At 43.0% G+C, this 8,755-nt stretch overlaps 1 long non-coding RNA gene across 1 annotated transcript; it reads right to left on the minus strand.

Moving 5' to 3' along the window:
* Window positions 1-1,752: 1,752 nt before the first annotated feature.
* Window positions 1,753-3,566, minus strand: LOC118938798 (uncharacterized). The gene is made up of 3 exons (XR_016488136.1): window positions 3,258-3,566; window positions 3,052-3,153; window positions 1,753-2,931 (listed from the first exon to the last, which is right to left on the minus strand). It is a non-coding gene; the product is annotated as an uncharacterized LOC118938798 (long non-coding RNA).
* Between the last annotated feature and the right edge of the window lie 5,189 nt (window positions 3,567-8,755).

The raw sequence follows: 8,755 nt of genomic DNA on the forward strand, positions 1-8,755 counted from the left end.
AAAGCAAGATTTGCAACCATGGAAGAAACAACCGTTGTACTCATACGCGGTCTCAACCCCGTCAATCTGTGTGTAGCCATCTACATGGTAAGAGCCAAATGCCTTCTCCCCTCGATTCAAAGCATGTTGAATAAAAATGTCTTTATCCTGGGCCATATACTCTAACCATTGAATGGACCCACTAGAGTATGACTTGAATTGGCGTCGGTAGTTGTCAGGCGAGGGAATGGCTATTGAAGCGGTCGGCAAATAGTGTGTACGATAGGTTTTCATGCATGCCGATGCAATAGTTGTACAACTCCAGGGGTCAATACCTGCATCTTTGATTACCTCTTCTCTGAATCTGAGGCATCCTTCACGAAGTATAACCACATCATTGTCACAGTATGATTCCATCTCTTTATGGAAATCAAAGGTGCCATGTCTTACTGTCTCGTACCACGTCATGAATCTCTCACGCTCTTTGGGAGACATTTGATCACACCCGTACATTTCAGGGCTGGGATATGATCCGACATAATGTAGATTCTCATCAGATGTGAAGAAGTGGGGGAACCAACCTTTCACAGAGTTTTCAAAACCCAAGGCCTCTGGCATTTGAGCCAATCGCATGGGTAAGAAGCTTAGACTGTCAATGTATCTCTGGTTGAAGGCTGGGTCTACAAAACACAAGATTTTACTACCTTGAGCTATGACCCAGGGTGCCACGCCTTGCTGTATCAAGGGATTCAGAAGCAGGTAAGAATCGTAGGCTCTAGCATTGTGGGCTATAAACGTGAAGTTTCTGTACTGTGGCTTTCTAAAATGTTTTATAAAGAGTAGTGCACAATTGGATCCTTCTGCAGACCACTTTTCCCCCTTGAATGTCATGGTAGATACAAAAATAGGCAAATGATCCCCCGATTGCTGATTTGTCTCAAAATCATAGAACACATATTTCTCTGAATGTTCATCTTCAGCCAAGGGTTGAATATAACACTCGTGTGGCACTTCTTGAACCACTTCAGCGTCTCTGCTTTTCAAAGGCCCTTTACAGATTGGACAATGAATGATTCCACACACATGTGGTTTAGGGCTATCTATTTTAAGGTAGTAATTGCAATGACATTTTGGGCATTTCTTGTTAATGGCACAAATGCTTACAGATTTACAGGCCTTAGGGTGCCATGTTTCAATTTTGTGTTTAGCGTAACAGTAGGTCGAACGACATGTGCGGTGGCAATCAGCACAGGGTGTCAAGTTTAAGGGTTGCATTGGGCACTCTGCATCCTGACATACCGAACAGTTATAACGGCACGAGTGCCCCCCCTTTCGGGTGTAGCCGGTATGGCATGATGGACACACATAGGGGGTCCCGATGAACGCCGTGATGTTGGTAATGGCGTAGTAATGTTCGTTTTGCACATAAAAATACAGAATCTGCGGGTGCGGTTGGGGGTTGTTTTGGAACTTCAAGAGAGATGCATTAGCTCTACTGTGGTACAAAACCACAATCTTGATATTCAGAAGGTTTTCAAATTTGACTATGTCTGAGAAAGCAACCGCCTCCTGTATACCGAGACCCACCCCCGTTTGGATCTCTCTAGCCTTTTGCAATGCCGTCAGATCAGTACATCCTGGGTTAAGTAAATGCGCTAGGCCTATTGCAAAACATAGCTTATTATCGGGATTGTGAACGTTTATGAGGTAGGCCCTTTTATTGCTTAGGATTTCCGATTGCATTAGGCTATCAAGCTTCCTTCTCTGCCCACCACCACCCTGGGGTTGACGTATTATTTGAACTACAAGCTCGAGGGTTCGATCGGCTATGATGGCTAAATTTGACTGAACAAGTCGTTCTAGCAGCGCGGTAAATTGTTCAAGATCTGCTTCGCCATTGGGTAAAATAAGAGATACTGTGTTATGCAGACTATCTCCACAAAGTTCCAACTGTAGAACATCCCGTGGTTCGCCATAATCTCTAGCCGTCTCTAACAGATCGTTCAGAGTGTCCATTATCATCATGTAAAACAACGCATAGTCAAGATTCTGATTCACCCATAGGAAATTGAAAAACTGTCGAATCTCTGTATTGTTGAATTTATTCCGGTACACAACCCGGACACGTCTATCAAGACCATCTCCCGCCAGATGTATTAGACAATTTTCCAATTCCCCAAAAACATCTTGTGGCGTTTCAGACTCTACGGACCTGGGCGATATTGGTTGGTCTATCTCTGTTGGGGTTGCCGGGGCCGAAAATGTCTGACTCTCGTTCAGACGATTAATTAAGGTTATGAGGGCTTCGGGAATCTGTGATAACAGGTTTTCATCGGGCCCCCCTGACTCGTTCATGCGATTAATCATTTCTAGGAGTTCGGCTGGAATCTGGGATAATATGCTTTCATCGCACACCCCAGACTCGTTCATACGTGTAATAACTTCTAAGAGTTCTGGCGGGATCTGCGCTAAGAGGCTTTCAACTGTCTCACCTTGTTTCTGTAGTTCGGCCATTTGGATAATTAAGGATGTGCGTTTTTGGGTCTTTCGGGAATGATTGGTGGTTACATGTATGATTTTAGCGTCTGTATTTGCGTTTTTTAATGGGTTTGCTGTTTAACATGCGGGGAATTGTTCTATGCCAGAATAACATATCGTCTCTGTACTGTCTCTCAATTAAATCACCCACTCGTTTGTATAGCAAAACATTCCTTGATTTCAAAGCCCTGGAAAATAATGTGAAAAACCTTTCTTGTTCTACTGCAGGTACTGATGCCGTAGAATTGACGGGGTCGATAAGGTTGGCCGCATCACAGAAAAGCTGGTCGTCAACATCTGAAATGTCATTAAAAACAGGTCTATCGGTTGTTTCATCGGGAATGTTCGGGGTGCCGGAATCCCCCAGCTCTAGGTGTATGTGTCCGTCTGTGCCGTTTTTCGCCGGGGCTGAGTCTGAATGAAAATAATACATACAAAATTACGTTATTAAATACAAAATATGTTAGATACATAAAATGTCAAATACATTTCAGGTCTAATAATATATATATTAACAATACATCGTTAAAATACCTAGGCTTTTTTGGCGCTTGTTCTGACGAATTGCTGATACCGAGGGCTCTGGGCTTTTTTCAGCTAGCGTTCCCGATTCTGCAGGGTCTGTCTCCGGGCAGTCTGAAAAAACATTATTTGTCCTTGTTTTAACATATTCTATCAAAAGAGGTATAACTAATAAAAAGACGTATAACTCATAACATAAACGTATAATGGTCTCATACCATGTCCTTGGAGCGCCTGCTCGCGAAGCCTCAAGTTCCCGGCCCAGCCGTACTTTTCGGGTGGGGTTGAATCTGAGCAATGTACTTGGGCCACAGTTGTGCGTTGCCTGTTGGGGTCTGGAATATGTCATGAGGGGGTGGACGTTCCCGGTGAGTTTGAAAAAACGCGCGTACAGAACGGTAGAATTGCATCCATGTCACTCGTGTCCGCTGTCCATAACGAATCCTTTATCATTCTTGGCGGTATGTCGACTGTAAATACATAAAATCGTTTTTAAAATAGTACACACTATTTTTTATATATAAATATTCTTGGGTATGTGTTTAATTATAAGGACTTACAACGAAAAAAGTCTGATGGCGACTGACTGCCTGATTTTTGAGAGTGTGTATCCCCCTCATGTTGTTCCAGATCAGGTAAACCGTGTAAAAGCTGCGTAAAGGTTTGGGACCCGAGCCACCGTTAGACAATATTAACCGTTATACGCTATATATACACTTTTTAACACATATTGGCCTTTGGCCTGAAATACCCAAATAACTCGGGGGTTTGTTATTACAATAATATTCAAACAAATCTTAAAATATATTTCTCATTTACTCACCTCCAGAAATATCCATTAGGAGGGCTTTACAGACTATGCTATCTGTCCCTCTCTACATTAGTCCCGGAATTGTGGGTTGTGTAGAACGATACATTGTTCACTTTATTTTCAATAATTTGATGCATAACAATTGTAAGTTCTCTCAAAAGAAAAAATGTGTTTAATCTATCTAACCTCGTATACACATAGTTACCCATTGCTCTACATCTAAATAACAAAAATGTAACTCGGTCTCTTGGGGTTTATTGAGCCAGAAAGTCATCACGTCAGCCACCACAGCCTCCCGGTATTTGTTATCGTCCACCAGGGTGTGTCGGATTTCTTTGAGTTTCTCGTGGATGTGAATCGCCTCCTTCAGTTCGTGTAGGAATGCCTCGGTTACCCCGTAAACTCTGGGGATAGACGGCACAAGGCCCATAGCCTCCAGGGCTCTGACCAGCGATGGTATTAACCGGCAGGACCAAAGTCTTTTCACCAGCGCCTCAAAATTGTTGAAGAAGTAGTATCTTGGGGGGTCGTATAGGCAGGGATGCCGGCGCTGGCTGGGGTGATTAATCTCACAACCGATGCATTTTTCTCGTATATATTCTCCAATCACCACGTCTAAAAGCGTGGCTACAGAGGCCTTGATGGTGTCCACAAGAATAGTACTGACCACCCCATCAAACACGTCCTCAGGCTGTGTACATGTAGGGGGTGTCGAGGGTCTTGCCAGGGGGGAGTAGAATGTAGGGCTGCGCGGTATACAGTCCTTAGTGTCGGCCTCCCATGACGTTTCGGAGTTCTGGTATGCGTTAGGAATATCCATGGTTAATGCGTAGGTTAAGAACTGTAGGTTTTAAAGGAACCTCCTTTTATTGTTGAACCAGCCCCCGGGGGTATCTGGGCGTGGTTAACTACGCAGTTTACCTAGTTTTCTTCGGGGACTGCCCATTCTGACGATGTACCTTCTTGGGGCTGCTTTGAGTCGTAATCCTCCGGATTCGTATAGATTATGCACTTCTTTAGCCGAACAATGCTCTGCCGCTGTTGGCTCTGTACAAACAGAGCGTCCAACACATCCAACATTTTCAATTCCAATAAAGGCCAACTTTTAAAGGGAATAAGCATTCGAAGCCTAAAATCACCGACCAAACCGCCATCCCTGATGTTTTGTTTGCGGATTTCCTCGGTGCTGATATAGAACTCCACGCAGCCACAGGGAAGGCCATTCTTTCTCTGTATTTTCACCCGGTGAAATACTCTTCCAGAGGGGTCCGGGGTACCTTCCCAACGGGTCTCGTAGCCTGTGAACACGCTGTAACCCTTGGTGAGACGGCTCAGTTCGGGACACAAAACCTGGCGAAAAACAGTCCAGTCTTCAACCCCATAGGCCACTCCTAATGTCTGGGCGGTATATTCTTCTCCTTCGGCTACCGTATAGAGCTTCACGCTACAGGCCAAGTAATCAAACAGATACCCCCATTGCTGGCCGTTAGACATCGGCACTTCATCTTTCAGCACAGTTGCGGGCGGTATCTGGGTTCTATACACATTTAGAAACCACTTTTTTGGAGCATCGTATATTGCAGCTGTATACTTTGCCCTTTCTCTATGTTTCAGACGCGGTCGTGCTTCAGTTGCTACAGTCATCACAGCTTTGCCACTGATCACAAAATCCATGTTTTAAAAAAAAATGCGTTTACGGTTCGGGGTTCACAAACCTTGTTCTGGACATTTATAAGGCATATGCCCAGGACATTCCGGATTCATCAGATACACATATGGGCGATACATCTGGGGGGTCATACCCGGTCCAAAAGTTCAAACACAACAACCACAGTTCAACCAGGCCCCTAGACATCCATCAACTGGACTACTTCAAAGGATGACATAGAGATCTGAAATAACACAAAATAACACGTGACCACAGGAACAGGGGGGACGGGGAGGGGGCACATATTCGGACACGCAAAGGTCAAAATGACGTAAGGTCATCAATCAATCATTTTGACGCGTGCCGTCTACTTTAATCTCTCTGTCAGGAATTGTGAAAAACTGAGTTGAAATGTATTTGGCTAAGGTGTATGTAAACTTCTGACTTCAACTGTATCTGTATCCATTCATCATCATAGCATCTCCCAGGTCTTCCACACATTTTTGTTTTACATGTTTTGTCATTGGGAAAAGCCTCTCTCAACCCTTGATAAAGTTTGGATATCAACTTTTGGAGGTTTGTCAGACTGCCTTAAATTAGCATCTGGCTTGTCCAGTGTTTGCTGGAAAGCAAGAATAAAGTTTTGTATCTGTAAAAATTCACCTCACTCCCTGGCTGCTGGACTCTGCTGAGACCCCTGTCACCATCTGATCCTCCTAAAATGAGGTGTCACGCCCTGACCTTAGAGAGCCTTTTTTATGTCTCTTTTTGGTTTGGTCAGAGTCTCTAACGAGACTCCCAGTTAGACAGCAAATGTTCCTTTTGTTCCATAAAGATATTTTTTATATCCAAATACCTCCGTTAGTTTGATGCGTTATGCCTAGGAATCCAGTTTTGTATCTGTAAAAATTCACCTCACTCCCTGGCTGCTGGACTCTGCTGAGACCCCTGTCACCATCTGATCCTCCTAAAATGAGGTGTCACGCCCTGACCTTAGAGAGCCTTTTTTATGTCTCTTTTTGGTTTGGTCAGAGTCTCTAACGAGACTCCCAGTTAGACAGCAAATGTTCCTTTTGTTCCATAAAGATATTTTTTATATCCAAATACCTCCGTTAGTTTGATGCATTATGCCTAGGAATCCACCGGAAATAGCGGTCACGACAACGCAGACAAAAATTCCAAATAATATCCATAATATCGACAGAAACATGGCAAACGTTTTTTATAATCAATCCTCAAGGTGTTTTTCAAATATCTATTCGATAATATATCAACCGGGACAGTTGGCTTTTCACTAGGACCGGGAGGAAAAATGGCTACCTCTCTGTTTTAATTATTTCTATGATTTGTGTTTCTATGTGTTGGCCGGGTTTGGTTCTCAATCAGGGACAGCTGTCTATCGTTGTCTCTGATTGGGAATCATACTTAGATAACCCTTTTACCTTCTTTCAATGTGGGTAGTTCATTTTGTTAGTGGCACATAGCCCTGTAAGCATGATGGTTGTTTTTCGTTTCTTGTTTTGTTGGCGACATTTTAAATAAAAAGAGAAATGTATGCTCACCACGCTGCACTTTGGTCTACTTCCAACGACACCCGTAACACGAGGCATGAGAAAGAATTACCTTGGCGTACATTTATACATTATATTATCCAGGAATAGAATCAATGACTCTATATTTGAAATGAACATTTTTCTCAGATCCGAGATTGTAGCTTTAAGCTGCTGTCCTGTAGCGACTGTAGGTCTACCCATCAATTCAAGATGGAATTTTGTATAATTCACTGAATATACTGTAAAATTCACCTGAGCTCTGTAGACATGTCTTACCTTGCTATCTGACCCTGCTGGGACCCCTGTCACCATCTGATCTTGCGAAGACATGATGGGCATAGTGATGTGTACTGACTGCACTAGAGGGCTGCATTTCCACAGGATGCCTGCAGGACCTGTGGTTCCTGACAGAGATCATTGCGGCGCGGTAGGCATTTTTCATGCTGCAGGGGAGTGTGGGTGGTCAGACAGACTACTTTGGGATGATAATATTTTTGTTGTCCCACAGATAATTTTTTAAATGGTCCTCTTTCTGCTTTGTATGCGTTAGCCTACCGATTGTATTAAAATCACATTTTTGACACATTCAAAATTCACTGCTTCAACTTTAGTAGCCTACCTCTCCTATTTGGGCGTGAGAGGTCAAGTGTGTCTAGTATGTGTGGTCTCATTGAAATGGAGTAGGGTACTTACATGGGCGCAGAATCACGTGACAGTTAACTTGAATATGAAATTAACTTAAATATGATTCGACTGTAGTTTTACTACAGTGTCTAAATAAATATTGATCATGAGAAGAAGTCGAGAGTGCTCAACCAACGTTAGTCGAAGTGCAATCAAAAAACGTAATCATGATTGAAAAGGAAAAGGCACAACATGCACATAGGTTAGGCTATTATGGTGAGCGAGCGTTGCTCCTTTTCATTTTCATTAAGTATGGATTACCCATTTATTTGTCTCTGCCTGCAAATTGTCCATGTAAAAGATAGGCTATATCCTACAGGACTATGCGAAACGTAGCAAGGGTCACTGTCATTATTCTTACTACCTCCAGTTCAGTAGCCATACCTACGAGATCAGCATGTGGTCTCAATTAAATAGAGTAGGCTATAGCCTATGTATACATGGGCGGAGAAGCATGGGACAGTTATCTTGCCAAGGAAAGGTACTTCCTAAATAGGCCTATGATTAGGCTATACTTTAATACATTACCTAGAAATAAGCCTAAGTATTGATCACCCATATTTCACAGTGTGAAAATCTTCCAACTCCTAAAAGGTAGGCTATAAAAAATAGCTCAAGAGAAAGTGCAAGTCTCTCCAAACTGCATCTAGCACATTGGCTGAATCTCTGGTAATTTAACCTATTTCTTAAGTTATTTTTTCACATTTGATATTGCATATAGGGCGCAAGTGAGCTGCGTCACATACGCCTACAATAACATTATGGGATTGCTGTTGGGTTTGGGACCAGTTCTTGCAGTAGCGGGTGGGTGTTGGACAGACAGCCAGCATGTGACTTCAGGATTAAGAAATCGATCCTGCACAGACCACTACTGTGCACCATGACAGTGAAGCCTGTAATGTTAGAGCTGTTTATTACTGTGTCAGTGTGAAAAGTAGGGAATTAGCTAGGGAAACTGACAAATCAATTTCGTTATATTAACATACTGACTAATACAACTCACATTGCACTGAAAAAAAC

Source organism: Oncorhynchus mykiss, chromosome 17 (genome assembly GCF_057628025.1).
Source record: "Oncorhynchus mykiss isolate SJ-2025 chromosome 17, ASM5762802v1, whole genome shotgun sequence".
In the NCBI taxonomy this organism is placed as follows: domain Eukaryota; kingdom Metazoa; phylum Chordata; class Actinopteri; order Salmoniformes; family Salmonidae; genus Oncorhynchus; species Oncorhynchus mykiss.